Below are 15,910 nucleotides of genomic sequence, written 5' to 3'. Positions count from 1 at the left end.
GGACACCGTCATCTAGCTCCCTTGCCCCGGAACTGCCTCCGCAGGGCGGGGCAGGGCTTTCATTGAGCACCTTAAGTCACCGCGTAGCGGGACGCAAGGCGGATATAACGCTCTCCTCCTGCTCCCAACAGCACATATTGAGCGCCCCAAATTTCCCCCACCTTCTCCACTTCCAGCCTATCTGCAGCCCCTCTGCTATGATGGAAAGTGCAAAGGGGCTCCATAAAGAACTCCTTTAATTTCTTCCCATGGTGGCAATGTTTTCTTGAGACATTGTTTTTCTTTGATGCGAATGAAACACTCTCAAAAGATGCCATTAGCACATGCGGTTGTCAATATAAAAGTGGCTGACAGACAAACACTGCCCGTACGAGTGCTTCTGCCATCTTTAAACAGCCTGCTTTTCTCAGGCCCTTAACTTGTGCATCAGGCCATTACCGGCAGGCTCAGCCCACCAGCCAGTTTGATAATAACCTCAGCAGAAGCAGGGGATCTGTTCCACGTTTCTTGATGTAGTGAGCGGATTTAAAAACTTTTGATCAACACATGACATCTCAACTGACGTTCTGGGTCGGCTCATAAAGCATAGTAGGACACGGGGCACATACATCAGCTGTGTGACGTGTCAAGCAGCTCGGTCATAGATTCAAATATTGCTCACTGCCTCAGAACAGGCCAGGAATATCATTGATGAAAGTCCGAGCAACAGCAGTAACAGGAGTAATGGCCTTTGCACTTGCAAGGGTGATGTGTGTCCAGTACAAGAACCATACAAGACCCGACGTCCTCCAATTACCAAGCTAGGGGCGTATATAAAGTTACATACAATAATACTGTTGCCCTGGTGAAAGAACCTTCTAGTGCAGCCAGGTGTCATCTTTCTTCCAGCTGGGATTTCTCTGCTCCTAGGAGACTGTTGAGGAAAAGGAGGGAGGGTGGGGTCTCTCACGCTCTCTCTCTCTCTGACTCTCTCTCTCTCAAACTGCTTCCAGCCCCAAGAAATATCATTGGTGGTGCACTACTAGTCCATTCAGGTAAAAGCCTATCAGGAGATTGTTGATGTATTTTCAAGGCCTCTTTATGAATTCTTTAAGTAGAACTACCTAAATAAGTGTCCATCTGCTTCTACAGTGGTGTCCATGGGCAGTGTCCATCTTCTTCTACAGTGGTACCCATGGGACCCAGTTCCCAGGAAGACCCTTGAAGGTAGAGAAAGGCAGGCAGGGAAATACTCCAAGATGGCAGATCGAATAAATCTTCTGTTGCAGCTCTGTGGCTTTCGTAGCGTACCCTCTGTCTTATCACCAGATACACTTTCTCTGGCAGTAATTAAGTTACTCTTATTCCCCCCACCCCCATAGTGCTGGTTCCGCTAGTCTGTAAATGCATTCCTTTTGCCCAACAATCCATGATATGTTGAGATGCTGCAGTGCAGTTTTGCCCTTGGAAATCAGTCCCTCCGCAGCTAGATATGTTGCGGTCTCACTTGGATACCAAAAGGGTTTTCTGGGTGAGAATGGACAATATGCTATCATCCTGGCAAGGGAGGAATATTCAATTAGATATCTCTTTCATCTGATTAGCCAATTAGGGATTATAAATGTTGCTAACTTCAGCATTAGGATCAGAATTGATTATAACTTCATTTATCTACACATTACAATATTCTCCTTTGGCTCAATTTTGGTTTATCCTTACTCCAGTCCAGCCCCCAGTGTGTACAAACTTACTGTGAGGCTCTATTAATTGAAAGCAATCTACATATCACCGGGGCACATTTAGGCATTAACAGGCTGTATTAATTCTTTAATAATCGCACTTTAAGTAGTGAAAAGGTTTGTGGTGCCAAAGGCATTTGCATGACATTATCCTATCTCTGTGATGTAGTGTCTTTGGGCTTTTAAAGTGGACATGAATAGTGTCTTGATTTGCTTTTTTAATGTGCATATTTCTTTACGTTTCCTGTAACTTTTTGTCTGAAAAGGGCCCGATTCATTTTTCAGCATTGCTGTGTCTTATGTATATCTGTAGCCACTGAATGGATGCCAGTGAATATGTTATGCACTCACTATGTGTGATGTGGCTCAGAGTGAACATTACTTTTGAGCATTAGCGTAAAACATTGCATATGAAATGACAGGTGGAACAAATTAAATATGCTAAAGGAGCAACATTATTTTTAGACACTTGTGAAATAAGTCTTAATTAAGGAGGCAGCGATTTATATGGAAGCTTTTTTGAAAACGATTTTAGGTGTGTTTACTTTTTTCATCGGTGAACCTCCTGCATTGCATTTGTGCCTCCTTTTTTTTAAAAACCTCAGTAGGTGTCTTTACTTTTTTTCATCCGTGAACCTCTTGCATTGCATTTGTGGATCCTTTTTAAAAAAATGATTATAGGCGTGTTTACTTTTTCATCTGTGAACCTCCTGCATTTCATTTGTGCCTCCTTTTTTAAAACACGATTTTAGGTGTGTTTACTTTTATTTGATCTGTGACACTCCTGCATTCCATTGCCTTTGTGACTACCTCTACTAGGCACCCTCGTGAGTTTCGCTAGAAATGTGCTGGGTTGCCACTCTTTTTTTCATTCCTAGACTAACCCCTGCCACCCCTATGGCTCGCTCCGTCTCTCCTATTTTCTCTAACTGTTACACTATCACCTATCCCACCTCTTTCATAAAGTCAGGCAGGAAAAAGTACAAAAAAGATATCTTGAGTACAAACCCTGGACTTTCCATTGCAGAAACCTATGTCAGCACTTCCTCTAGAGAGGTATTCACTGATACTGTCTTCTCTGTCCCCTCTCCAGGTCTATGGACCCCCCATCTCATCTCCACCCTCTCTCCTTCCACATACTGTACCATTAACAGTGGCACCAAGTGGGAATCCTCTTGGCCGGCTTCTCATCCTCACATTGCTTCATTAATGTCTATCACACAGGCACAATCCTGATTCAGGGTCCACAACCCAACCTCCTTCTGTTTTACTGGAGCCTGCCTTCTCTCATTAACTTCCTTCCTTCTCCTGCAAATCCCCCTTCTACTCTCTCTCCATCCTCTGACTGGTGTATCACCACCCCATACACCACCTCAGAATACCTTTAAAGGCACAGACCTCCTCCACCTAGCGACTCTAAACACCCGCTAAGCCAACAAACACTCCACTGACATCTGCCTCCTTCTTGAAGATATCAACCTCGACATTTTCGCTCTAACCAAGACATGGTTCAATTCCAGCTCAGTCACTACTTTGACTCCCTCCTCCCTGATGGCTTCAAGATCATCTCCGAGGCTCGAACTCACTGCACTGGCGGGGGATGGTTGCCTTAATCTCCCCTGAGTGGGTTCCTGCTTCCATCTTACCCACCCAGCTCTACTCTTCCTTTTAAAGCCTGGTTCGGAAGTTGGTCATCTCTCCCATCTCCACCCTGACCATTGCTACCATTTACTCATGTGCTTTTGGAAGATTTCTTTTATTTTGTATTATTATTATAAAGTATACCCACTTCTGAAAAATCCTTCAGCAGACCCTACCGGCCTTGCCAACTACTGCCTTATTTCCATCACCCCCTTCGTGGGGAAGCTGCTGGAGAAGCTGGCATTGCCCCAACTCAACTCACACACCGAACTTGTTGGTGGTCTCCACGGTCATCACTCTGTATTGCGAGCATCCAGAGGGACGGAAACTGCTCTTCTGAACACCTGTGAAGAACTGCTTGCATCTCTGGACTCCAACTCCCCATCTGTCCTCATCCTTGTCGATCTCTTCTCTGCCTTTGCCACAGTTAACCATTCCATCCTCACACAAAGGCTCCACAATACCCTCTGTATCTCGGAATGGGCACTGGATTAGCTGACATCCTTCCTTACTGACCACCTTCTCATCTCCTACTTCCTTCTCCACCTGTCGTGTGCCCTAGGGTTCTATCCTCTTCCCCTGTCTCTTTGACATCTACCTTGCTCTGCCTGCATGCCTCATCTCCTTCTGCTCCAACTTCCAGTGTTACACAGACAACACACAGCTCTTTTTCAAACCTCCTACTGACCCTCTTGCACCCTCCATCATCCCTGACTGCCTATCTGACATGCAGTTCCGGTGCACCTCCAACGATCTCTACCCCAACACCTGTAAAACTGTAATCCTTCCCATTGGGCCCCCTGCTACATCCTTCTTCCCTTCACTCTGGCCTTCATCCTTGGGCTCTTGCCTGCTCCTTCTTCTGAACCCAAAAACCTTGGAGTCATCTTCGACTCCTCTCTCTCCTTCCTCCCTCACACACAGGACATTGCCAAGAAGTCCCACTTTCAGCTCTTCCTTCTCAAAGGAATTCTCCCATTTCGAACTTTCCCCCAGCGGCTCAATGTTACCCGAGCCCTTGTACTCTCTAGGCTTGACTATTGCAATCGCCTCCTCCTGAATTTACCATCTTCCACTCTGTGACCCCTCCAGCTAGACTCATCCTTGACCTTAAGCCAGGGTACCGCATCTCTCCTGTCCTTAAAAGTCTTCACTGGTTCCCGGTTACTGCACAGATTAAATTAAAATCCCTCTGCATCATCCTTAAGGCTGCACGGGCCCATGGGACCACACTATCTTCAACTTTATCTTACTAAATACTCTCCCTCTAGACCACTGCGGTCCTCTGGTACCAACTATTTGTGTGTAAAGCGTTTTGCTAAACAGAGTGTAGGTGGTTGTTCACTTTCCTCAGATGGCTCCTACCTATGGAACAGCCTACCCCTCCCTCTGCGCCTTGAGCAGGACGTTCTTCAATTCCAAAAGCTCCTTAAAACTTTCCTCTTAAACTTCTCCTTCCCGTCTTCTCTCCTCTGCTAATCCCACAGTTATTGTGATTGGTGTCCAGGGCCCTCATTAATCCTCTGGGCCCCTGACCTCCCACACCCAATCGACAAGCTCATGTCTACCCTCAGCAATTGACACACCCTCTGCCCTGGAGGCTCACACTTAAACCTAACGTGGCTCCATGCCATGTAGCACTCAATAATCCTAGCACTTCATCTGTGGCTCACCCATGAGTTCAGACTCCCCAGCCCTTACACCCTCTGCCTTCTTCCTTGCTATACTTGCACGTTCTGGATACTCACAAGGCATTGTAGGCTCGTCCTTTTCCTTTTTTTTTCCTCCCACTGCTCTTAAATATTGTGTTTTGTAATATGTTTCACTCTCTTGTTCCCTCCCTTCACCCTGTGGGCACTTTGAAACTGAGTTTTACTTGCTGCATAAGCGACTAACAAGCAAACAATGAATAAGTAAAATAAATGTCATTTAGTGACAAGACCGCAGGCTCGCGATGTTTCCATGATGATTGCACACAGTGGTATTATAAAATTGAAATTCATGCCATGTATTATGTATTCTATAGTATGATATGTGTTTTTTTGTGACATGTACTATGGACTGTAGAATGCTCATGTAATTTATAGGTGATTAATTTTGAGCAATTCAAGTTTGTTAAAAGTGTTGAGTTGCTCATATATAGTAGGGAAATAACAGTGATTCCTTGTTACTTGGTCCGTATATACACAAAGTGACACATGACAAAATGTATGTTAAGACATTACATGATTGAGAGCTTGCTAGGAATGTCAAGCTTACAGTGAATGTCAAGCTGGGAATGTACAGGGCCTCATTACGAAGTTGGTGGTGTGTTATGCACAGTGGTAATGGAGTGGTAACAGAGTTACCACTGCATTACCACTGCATTAATACACTGCTGAACTACAGGTTTCACAGTAAGGCAGAGGAAACACTTCCAGAAGAACGCTGGAGGTCATTCCTGCATCTTACTTCCCAAATACAAGCAAATCGGCAGTATTACAGACGGTGGCAATACCACCAAAATCACCATGGAGTCCAATGGACTCCAATTAATGGGGACTAACACAGTAATGTGACGTTTGCCATGAAGATAAAGCTAAACGGGAATCTTATTCTTTGAAACTACTGTTCTTCTTTCTTATTTTCTATCAATCTACACTTCTTCTCAATCAGGGTCTTAATTACAAGGTTCACATTCCTGCACCAGTAGGACTACCTTTTCCTTGTTCCTGAGTTACTAACACTGGGGGGTTCTTGTTTGTCAACCTCTGCTACTGCTGTTATTACCTGCCTTTAGTGTCTGTACGTTAGACTGTTGACTAGTCCTCTTCTTCCTTAGTGTTCTCATTCTTCTCCAAACAAAACGGTCCCAAACATCCTACACTGATGGTTTGGATAAAATCCTTTCATGATGTGTTTTGCTTATTGCCTTTCTCAGGATCAAGATTTCCTGAGGTTGTCAACACCCATGAGAGCTCAATTGATTCAGCGTTGTCAGCCTTCTCAGAGTTCAAGTGCTTTCAGGTCCAAAACCCCCTCAATGTTCAAGTATTTTTATGATCTCATCACCACTCAGTGTCCAAGGTCTTCTCAGTTATATCAAACGGAGATAAAATGCTTCTAAATGCTGATACCACAGTGCCAGTTAGCAAGAGAAAATCTTCAGGGCAGTTATCAAAACCGTAGGCTTTTACTAGCGTCAAATCCCACTTTACACATGTTTGATATATCAAAAAGAAACAGAACCACACAGCTGGTTTTGTATATCAAAAAGGAAACATTATTATTATTTAATTTTCAATCATGTTGAAAAGTCTTTTGTTTGTTTGTTTTTTTAATATTTGTAATGCGCACCAGACCCAAGGGTATCAGGGCGCAATAAAACAAAAGAGGGTTGGTCAGCTTCGGTTACATTGCTGTATGAGAGCATAGTATACATTTTATACATTTATACATTTATACAAGGTATACAAAAGTTGAAGGCCGGCAATATATACAGTCAGCAGATAAGAGAGCAATGGGCTGCACACTAGGCCTAGACAGCATGTACTGTATTTACAATATGTGCAAATGAAGCACAAGAGGCAGTATTTACATGGTGATTGGTTAAGCGTCATTTTCCTTGATCCATTTGATAAGGTTCGTTCTGAAATGAGGGCAGGGCAGGTCTTCCCTAAGGTGCAGAGGAAGGGAATTCCAGTATTGGGCCGCTTTAACCGGGAAGCTGCTACCACCAGTCTTAGAACGTTTAAATCTGTGCACCATTAGAAGGTTGGCATTGACAGTTCTAGAGTGACGGATGGAAAATTTTCGCGTGAATCTTGCTGTGAGGTATTGAGGGGCCGCAATGCGGAGGCATTTGTGTGTCAGGGAGGCTGTTTTAATGAGGATTTTGTCTTTTGTGGAAAGCCAGTTGTTGGATCTTCTGAGGTCTGAAATATGTGCTTTCTTCAGCATACTCAGGGCTGCTCTTAAAGCGTTATTTTGTAAAATCTGGATCTTGTTAGTAATGTATTTGTTGCTCCCTATGTACAGGGCATTACAATAGTCCAATTTGGATAAGACAAGAGCGCTTGCTAGGGTAATGCAGTTGTTGGTGGAGAGGAAGGGCTAGGCTGCTCTAATTAATTTACAAGTGTAGGCAATAGAGGAGGCCATGGAATTAACTTGTTTGTTAATGTGGAGTCTAAGTAGAAACCAAGGGTTTTAACTTCCCTGGCTACTGTAATGTTGTTGCCGTCTATTTTGAAAGTAGAATAGGAGTGGCCTAGTTTGTTAAGGTTAGAGGGGGCGCCGAGAATGAGAAGTTCCCTTTTGTCATCATTCAGGCATAGACCATGAGAGGCCATCTATGCCTGGATGATGAGGTACACTCTATTCACAAAGGCCAAATCCTTGTTATAATCGCCCGTCAACGGAATGAGGATCTGTGTATCATCTGCATAATAAGTGTAGGTGATACCCAGGCCATCTAGATCATCAAAAAGGATCTTCATGAAAATGTTGTACAAGGTGGGGGATAAGCATGAGCCTTGGGGCACTCTGGAGGTGATGGGTTTGGGGTAAGCGACTGCTACCGGTGAAAATATGCGCATAGTTCTGTTGTCCAAAAAGGATTGGATCCATCCAATCGCTTCTTGTGAAAAATGGGCAGTAGAATCCAAATGATTGCATAGGATCTTGTGGTCCACTAGTTCGAACGCTGCTGAGAGATCGAGCAGTAGTAATAGTGCTGTCTTGCCATTGTCTCTCAGTGCGTCTATTTGAGCCTTAAGGTCAATCAAAGCAGTCTCAGTTCCATGCTGTGGTCTGAAGCCAGAGTGGAGTACTCCCAGGAGGTGGTTGCATTCCAAGTATTTTTGGATTTGGATGTAGGCCTCCTTGTCTAGGATTTTAAGCAGGAATGGGACTGTGGTGATGGGGCGGTAATTAGTAGGTATTGCTGGGTCAAGAGTTTGTTTTTTTAAGAAGTGGGAGTACCCAAGACTGTTTTAGATTGTTAGCTATCGAGCCAGTGAAGAATGAGGCATTGATCAGTTTGGAGATGAAAGGGGATAGGTCAGGAGCAGCATCTTTTATGATCTGGGCAGGGCAGCGGTCGCCTTGGCAATTGGATGGTTTGAGAGTGAGGATGACTTTCTCGACGGCTAGGATAAAAGTGTGAGTGGTTTAGAAGGCGGCGTGGGTTGAGGTGGCGGTTTAGGATGAAGTTGAGGCGTAGAAATGTTCTTAGGTTTAGCGGCAAGTAGGAGTGTTTCTTTTTTATTATTTATCTTAGTTTGGAGTGTCATACCTTATCAGATAGGGCACTTTGAATGTTGGTACACCATGTTTTGTCCTTGGGACAAGTATCCGGAACTTGGATAGGGGTTTCGATCTCTAAGACTGTTGTTTAGCAAGGATAATTTCTTTTTTGTATAGGGTGGCTAATTTACTATGGTTAGATTTGTTGGTAGGAGAGGGATCTAGTCTCCAAGTTTGTTTGCTTTTGCGTTTTTCTAGTCTGATGGTTTTCAAGTGGGGAGAGAACCAAGTATTCACATGTTTATTAGGTTTGCTCTTTCTCACCTTCAGGGGAGCTATGACATCTAATGAGGATAACATTATTTTGTTACATTCCTCGACCATAGTGGAGGGATTGGTGTGGTCAGGCAGTGAATTCAGAGTAGGGAGAATCAAGGGAATGAGTTTCTCAGCTGTGATATTTCTCTTGTTTCTGGTCGGGATGGCGGGAGCAATACTGTGAGGAAGTAGGGGAGGTGATATTTCTAGCGAGAAGGACATCAGGTGGTGATCGTACCAAGGCTGGGGCGTTATGGAGATAATAGATATTGGACAGTTGTGCACTGCTATCCAGTCGAGGGTCCTACCTTTAGTGTGGGTGGCACTTGTCACTTGTCACTTTTTGGATAAATCCAAGTTCCTCCAGTGAGGCATTGTTGAGAAAGTCGTTTTGATCTAGCTGGTCGTTAAATCCTAGGTTAAAGTCACCTAGGAGAAGGCATTCAGAGGAGTTTTTAAGATTGTCGGATAAGATATTGGTTACATCTTCTTCGAAGGAGCCTAGAGGTTCAGGGGGTCTTTTTATGAGGTGTATAGACAAGGTCTGGGTGTTTAATATGGTTAGCTTGGCAGAGGGGGATTTGCACGAATCTGCGTTAAAAGGCGTAGTAAGTCTCAGCGCAAGACTGGATTTGGCAATTATGGCAAGGCCACCGCCACGGGTTGTGGTGCGATCAATTCTAAGGAGGGTGTAATCCTGGCGAATAGCTAGCATGATCGCTGGGCCTGCTGCTGGGTGGAGCCAGGATTCAGTGATGGCAAGGAAGTCAATTTATTCTGTATAAAGTAGGTCCGCTATTTTAGTAGCGTGGGCTACCATAGAGCGAGCGTTTATGAGGGCACCTTTTATACTAGTCTGGGTAGGTTGGTCGTTAAGGGTGCTGGTGGAGTGTTGAGTGTTATGGTGAGGCTTCAGGTGAGTTTTAGCTTTTCGGATGAGCCGGCTGTGGAGCTGGAGTGGGTGCTGTGTGGGATTTTTAGTAATGGATTGAGGGCCGCTCTGGGTACTGGTCATATTTTTTATGAGAAGGGATGAAGTTTTGGCAGTGGATTTGTGTATTTTGGGGAGTCTGGCCCAGAGTTTGCAGTTTCTCTGGAGGAGATTGCAAGGTCTGGTAGCTGGAGGTGCCTGACTAAGGGGTGGGTTGAAGCATGGAGTAGAAGCTGCTGCCAGCATGGTGTGTGACATAATAGGGTTTAGTGTGCTGATAAGATTTAGGATGATCCTTAATAAGATGGTGTGTAACGTAGGCAAATGCATGGTCGAGATGTATGAGGTTTGTATGAGTACTGTGAGATTGCGGGTGTGGTGGTCGGGGCAGGGAGAGGTAAGCACAGAGTATCAAGGGTGCGGTAGACGTAGGTAGCGCATAGTCGAGCAGATATGCTGCACAGTTCTCAGTAACTGTAGGGCTGGCTCAGAGGGGTTATATGGTATAATCTAAGGAGGTAGCAGGAGGGATAGGGCAGCAGGCAGTGAGCAGGGCCGCTGACTAGGGAGATGTGGTGGGTATTCTGCATAAGCAGATATAAGGCGGCAACAGTATGCCAGGTAGGTGGTGGGCAGTGGGGCAGTATGCATGGGCAGGTATAAACAATAGGCAAAATACAAAAAGCATGGTCAGTAGTAGGCAGAGAAGCAGTATGCATGGGCAGGTAAAAAGCAAAAAGCAAAATGCAAAATGCAGGATCAGTAGTAGGCAGAGAGAAAGTATGCACAGACAGGTATTTGGTGACAGGTAGACAAAGTTGGTCACTTAGGCAGAGAACTCGACTGCCAGAGAAGACTGTGTGCGAGGACAAGTCTGAGTGGAAATCAGGCAAGAACAGCTATCGCTCAGCTAGAGCTCATGCAGTAGGGGAGGGCAACGTAGATATAAACTATTGGCCGGGCGAGGCACCTGCTGGGCTGGCAAAGAATCACAAGATCGCAGGACGAGGTGAGGTGGGGATATCACTAGGTATTAGGTTGGGTCATGCAAGGAAGAAGGCAAGTATGACAGTGAGCACATTGGTGGCCTGGCCAAACATAGTTAGTTAGTCTAGGTTGGCAGTGCTGGCTAATATGATATATCAGCAAGTATCGATTGAAATGTTACAGGCGGTAGAGTTACAGTATATATTTCATCTGAGGTGCCGTTGTGGCGGAGCTGTACTGCCCAAGGAATGAATGTTAATACATTCAAGCTAGATAATACATTTCAAGCTATGTCCAGTAAACTTAGTCTTCAGATCTGGAAGCTGGAGGGGTCGCGGCGAAGGGTGAGTTGAGCTGGTAACCGGGCACCGGCTACGCTCGGTCAGCTCAGTAGGCTGTTGGCCTTCTTCCTGGGGCTTACTCCGCCTGCCGGTGATTGGCCTTGAGCAAAGTGGATAGGCTGAGCCAATAGGGAGATTACTGGATGCCTGGATCCTACTACAAGACAGTGCATCACGGCGGCGGCCATCATAGTAGTGGGGCACATCTTAGGAATTTGGTCAATGATCGATCGCAGAGTGGGAAGGCACTGCAATTTTTGGCAAGTAAGGACGGGCAGGCGGCTCAGAGATCTTGCAGATCTGGAGGCCGGTTATGCGGGGTAGGCAGAGGGATTAGAGGGGCTGCTTGGATACAAGTATAGTGTCTGGCCTTACCTCTGCCTCCCAGTGCTTGATGTTTGAATCCTGCTAGTGGGTTCCTGCAACACGAGGCAGGGTTGGGAGCTCCTGCTCCGGCAGAAGCGATGTTGGACTGGTCAGCTCAGTTAGCTGTAGTCAGCTTTATTCTGTTTATCAATGTTTCAAATGTTTGGTTGAAAGCCCCTTGAGGTCTTCTCAATTAACATTCCTTCAGATTCTCCCCACCTTTATTGATTTAAGTAGTTTCAGGTTCTGAGCTCTTACTTGAGTGCATGTACTTAGTGTTCTCAGCACCTCTCAGGGTTCAGGTCCTTTCCAGTACTTAGCAACTTTCAGGGCGTTACAAGTTTGGAGGTAGCCATTCGTTTTTACCGGCATGGCTACCCTCAAACCCGGGTCCGGGTCCTGAAAAATGGGAATTACTAGTCCATTCCGACATTCGCGGGCCAGGTAATTCCCATTTTCTGGACCCGGACCTGGTACGCCCCCATTCCCATTTCAGCCCCCATAGGGCTCAATGGGAATGGGGAGGATGCTAACAACCGTCCGGTTAATGACAGGACTGTTGTTAGCATCCTGGTCTGCTTGCGGGTGCCACTCTGGACGTCTGGTCTGACCACGCGTCCAGAGCGGCACCCACAAGCAAATTTATAATGTTGCGGCGAGGTAACAACGGCACTGGTAGCACTTCTGGCGTTGTTGCCTCACTGCAACACTTGTAATGAGGCCCTCAGTCTTCAAATGCTTTCGGGTTCACAGTGCTCCTCAGGGTCAAGCACATTCGGACTCTCAGGAATTCTGGGTTTAAGCAGGTTTTTATTCATAGCCGCTCCGGGTGCCTCCAACTTCTAAGCACCTCTTCCCGCTACAAGTCAAAACTCCTTCAAAAGATGGACGTTGATTTCTCCTGAGAGTTTTGCATTAGGAATCTGCTTTCTCTATTGCCACACTTCCCTGCACAATATGATGGGCTTTTCTCTCCTTCCAGCGTTTGTTTTGCATTAGTTCATCCCTTGCAGTCCGAGTCAGTGTAGACCAACAAAAAGGGATATAAGAGGCCTCCTCCCATGTACGCCTCCTTAGTCATGTCGTTCCCATGGCTATGGGTTTCTCCTCTGATCTCCTCTTCTATGCAGGCTAACAAGTGTCACTTGTGGTTGGGGTAGCAAACCTCATGGATTTCCTCTGTGGGGAGACAGATGCCACCTTCATCTATGCACATGGACAATCTCTCACGTGCCACTGATCTCCTGGAGCATTTGGTGGGCACACTTCACCACACTAAGTACAGGCCTCATTACGAGATAGGTGGAAATTCGGGGGAGGGGGTAAATCCTCCAAAAAACAGCCCTAAGGAATTACCGTTACCGCCATTTGATCAGTGGTGGCGATGTCATTCCTCATTTATTTTTGGATCCATTGGACCCAATGGGGCTTTTTTTGCAGAAATACAGTGGCGGAATTACCACTGTGGTAAGTCCACCAATTAAGCCGATTTTTCATGTTAAGTGGGAAGATTTACCTCCAGGGTTTTGCTGGAAGTAAATCCTCCACTCAAAACCAAAACTCATGATTTTGCTTAGTGGTAAAATTGGCGGTAACTCAGTTACCACCAATGTTACCACTTACTGCCTAACTCGTAATGAGGCTGAATGGAATGAGGGGCCAGCAAGGCTCAGATACACATACATTACCACTTTGATTATGAAATGTTATACTTTGAATAGTTATTATCTTGCTATAAATTGTATTTAATTGTTCCTTTGAACGTCGTCCTAAATGGTACTAGTTTGTTAAACAAATGCATACATTCATTAAATTAAAGGAATGAAAACATGACCATGGCGCATTACTTTTACACACAGTCAAATAAATTGATTTTTCACGGTTGAATTGAATCTGAAAGGATTCTAAGGCGTTTCGCAGGTGCAGAAGTGTTCAGCCCTCTTTCATCTTTTAGGCGATAATTAGCACGAGGCGATTCAGTGGGGCTTCCCTTTAAAGGTAAAATAGATAAGATGTAACTTTGTAGTTTATCCTGGCAAATGTTTGGAAGAGATATGTTATGCTAATGTGAGATTGACGCGGCTCCCTATTATGGAGTATTGCTGTGGGCTAACCCAAAGCTCTTGGTTAGTAAGAAACACAGTTCCCTGGAAGAGGCGACACTAGAAAGGTTTCCAGCAGATAATTAAAGTTTGCCATGGTGATTGTATTGTTCAGTTGGGAAAGCTATATACAAACGAATTGCTTGGGAGGTAAGAAGTAAGCCAGATGAAAGCAGTACAAGAGGGGCAGTCATCCTAATTACAAGAACATTTAAACAAAACGCGTGATTTCAAGCCCCACATCTGCTCAAACTAATGAGAGGAAGCAGGTCTCTGCCTTCGAGAGCTTTAGATTACTAGATAGACAATGGAAGGGGACGGTGATCGGACAGTCTGACATTTAAAGGAAAAGGATTTAAGCAGTACATTAGAAGATGCTTTGTGGTCGGGTGGGTCCTGGCATTGCTAGGGGGGGGAGCATGCTATAGCCCTGGGTCTTTTGGTTGTAGCCCTGAATAGAAGCTCAGGGGTTACAACCGAAAAGGCTAGCTAGCCCCCAGTCCCAACAGTCCCAAAATTAGCATAGCCCCGGATCTTTTCCAGACCTAGCAACAACCCTGGAGGATATCACAGATTGAAGCGTGACACTAGCTCATGTTTTGAAGTTCAGCCTCAGATGCCTCAATCATAGCATCACGACTTGGATGGTGGCCAAATCGTAAGATATAGGCAACACATTCAGTTGCCACCATTAGATGTCATGTGCAGCCTCAAATGGCCGAAATAGAGTGCAGCAAAAAACTTCCAAACTGACAAAGAAGTGAGAAGTCACACAGGAAGACGAGTAAGATGTAAATCATACAAGTGTCCCTTTCTCAGAAAGTCACATGTTACATGTTTTCCTGGCCGTTTGTTCATTACAAGTAAATCTGCTCTTAAAGATTATTTTTTCATTAATCACTATAGTTCCCTCATAACCCAAAACACGAGAACAATCCCTGAATCTGAGGGCCAGATTGTGTGTGTGTGATATGATCTTGCTATTATTGTTTTTTGTTTCTGTACATTTACGTCACAAAGTTGTTCGTAGCCCCCCCAATCAAGAATGGAGCTATATATAACGATTAGGGATTGAAAGAGGGCTAATAAATGGGGAGGAAACGTGAGCGAGGTGGGCGGGAAATAGTGGGTCTCCTGGGGCGCTGTCCGCTCATGTACAGAGAGGAAGAGAAAAATATTTATTTCATGGCATCCCGTCCTCAAGTGAAAAATATCCAGGAATGGCAAATGACAGCAAGGGTGGGATAAATAAAGTGGCTCCATGTCAGCATCTACTGAATACAGTTCTGGCATTTGGAATTTCAGACATTGGATAATATATGACACCAGCTAATAAATAATGTGCATTCAATTAATAACCATAGGAACCTACTTGATAGAAATTTAGGAGATGTTAATAAACCGACATTTCAACAACCAGATCCAGAATAATTATTTCAAATGCGCTGCACATTAGCCAAATAGAAACAAAACACTGTTGAAATATATTTCAGGTGAAGAACTATTGTTCAGTACCTTCATGTTGCTGCATCTCTTTTTTCCTGGCATCTAAGTAGGCACATATTAAAACAAGCCTACCAAACAAAATTAGCAGCTATTAGCGACAGATTTCACATTTTAATGTTTACGCTTTTCATTGCAAGGTAACTGATGCAATGCAAACCTGATTTGAATATTTTCAAAGGTTAAATATCAGCCAATTGCACAGTCACTAATATTATTGCGGTAACAGATTCATTCAGCAGCAATGGCTCTACAACATTGGTCAAGTACAAAGTTAATGTGCCAATCCTCGCCAGAGGCTGACTTTCTCAGTAACCCATTGTCAGTTTCACTAAATACCAACAGAACTGTAGTCACACAGGCCACTGCAGTTAGTCATTAAACACGCCGTTGTATTAAATCTCTGGGTCAGCAGAGTCGACTTCTAGTATCTAATAGTTGTGTAGTTAATTAGCAAGATGCAAATCAAGTTAATAAGAACTGGCATTTAGTGAAATAAGCTGAATTCCAGAAATACGTCTATTTGTTGAAGGATGTAGTTTGTAAATCCTGAAGCTTTATATTGTAAAGAAAGCATACAAAGAACCAACAGCCTGTCCTCTTTTCAGGGGGCAACTAGTGCCTCCATAATGTGAAGAGATTGGGAACATAGTCACTATCATAGATGTATCATTCCAAGAAGGCAGTCCCTCACTCTTGTTACTCACAGCATCCGCTTTTGTATACCCTAAGTGCAGACGTGACTGACAAGGATTGATATAGTAGTCATGATTTAGG

This window comes from Ambystoma mexicanum, chromosome 5p (genome assembly GCF_040938575.1).
Source record: "Ambystoma mexicanum isolate Mex_15411 chromosome 5p, UKY_AmexF1_1, whole genome shotgun sequence".
NCBI classification, from domain to species: Eukaryota; Metazoa; Chordata; class Amphibia; order Caudata; family Ambystomatidae; genus Ambystoma; species Ambystoma mexicanum.
The sequence above is the reverse complement of the archived record's forward strand: the minus strand, read 5'-3'. Positions refer to the sequence as shown.